Genomic DNA, 1504 nt, shown 5'->3' with positions numbered 1-1504 from the left:
TGAGCATTGAGAACTCAGCCTAGCTATCTCATCCAGCTATCCAACTCAGAGGCTTGAAATGCTGACCTAGTACTGATGAGCTCCAAATCCATCTATTCAAACCTGCCTCTTCCCCGGATTTCCAAATTGGCATCTCCACTGGAACGTCTAAAAGACGTTTCTAACTTAACTTGACAAGAGCAGAACACTTGATTTCCCCCCAACCACTTGATCTTGTGTCTCTTTCAATCCTTCCTCAGTTCAGTAAATGGCAACACCATTTACCCAGTTTTTCAGCAGAAAATCTAACATTCAGGAGTATTCCCTTCTCTCATCACCTACATCCAAGTCATAAGAATACCCTGTCAACTCAGCAAGTTTTGTTGGCTCTGCCTCTGAAAAATACCCAGAAACTTTCTGCTTCTTTCGAGTTCTTCTACTTTCTTCTTGATGGCAAGATGGTTTCTTGGCAGCTCAAAGCCCGTAATATGGTCGACGCTCTCAACATCTCTTAGTCTTTCCCACAGAAGCCGTGTGCTGGGTTTGGTGTGCTTGGACTGGGTTTCATGTTCATCCATGAACCAATGGCTATGGCCAGTGAGATAAACACTGTTTTTGCTCAATGCTGGGTCACAAGCTCATCTTGGCAGGCAGAGCTGTAGACAGTTTCCCTCAAACCACATGGTGGCGAGGGGTGGAAGGAGCTCTAGGGAGAGCAGTGAGGCAGGGATCATGGTGGTAGAGTCCCCTAAGGAGGTTGTGAGGTGTTACGAAAAGAAGGGTAATGGATGCTGGGCAAGAGGACAAGAGATTTCCACTCGAGTGGCAAACCAAGAAACCACTGAATGATGAAAAGTAGAGGAGTTTCTTCTTGAAATGTACTTGAATATCGCATTTTCTTTAAGTACTGGGATTTCATTTCTAAGAGTTTAAATTTAAGTCAAAATTATTTTACATGCCCTCGGAAGTCATTTACCAGCATTATAATTAGTGCCTGGCCGCTTGTGACCTTGGGTTTGCTAGTGCTACACCAATGGCTGCAATTTTCATCTTCTAGTAAAATCTAAGGCTCATACAAAGTGTGTAAATATCTGAACTCATACTGATCCAGTTCATACACTAAAGGATTTCTTTGCTCTTCCACATAGGACCATACACGGCATATAATGACTGTACAGGGCATATATAATGATAATAATTAGAAGCAGTTTTGGAGGGTTGTGTCCATGGCACAAAGGCAAAGCCAGAGACTTAAAAGTATAGTCCAGACAGAGGTGGCCATAAACAGTATAGAAAAACGGAATTCCATTTTTTTCTCTTTAATGTTTTTGAAGGTCCTCAGGGAAAGACAAATATAGTGCTGACATGGAGTAAGAATGTCAGTGGGCCATTGTGTTGTCCTGTAGTCTATGCAGCCACATGGACTGTCTACGTGGAAGAATCTGGCATATCTCCCTTTCTTAGAAGCAGAAGAAAAGTTCTTTCCCTGAAGGACTCCCTTCTTTCTTCATAACCCTCAACCTTG

This window comes from Stenella coeruleoalba (assembly GCF_951394435.1).
Source record: "Stenella coeruleoalba genome assembly, chromosome: 9".
Taxonomy (NCBI): domain Eukaryota; kingdom Metazoa; phylum Chordata; class Mammalia; order Artiodactyla; family Delphinidae; genus Stenella; species Stenella coeruleoalba.
This window is presented reverse-complemented; position numbering follows the sequence as displayed.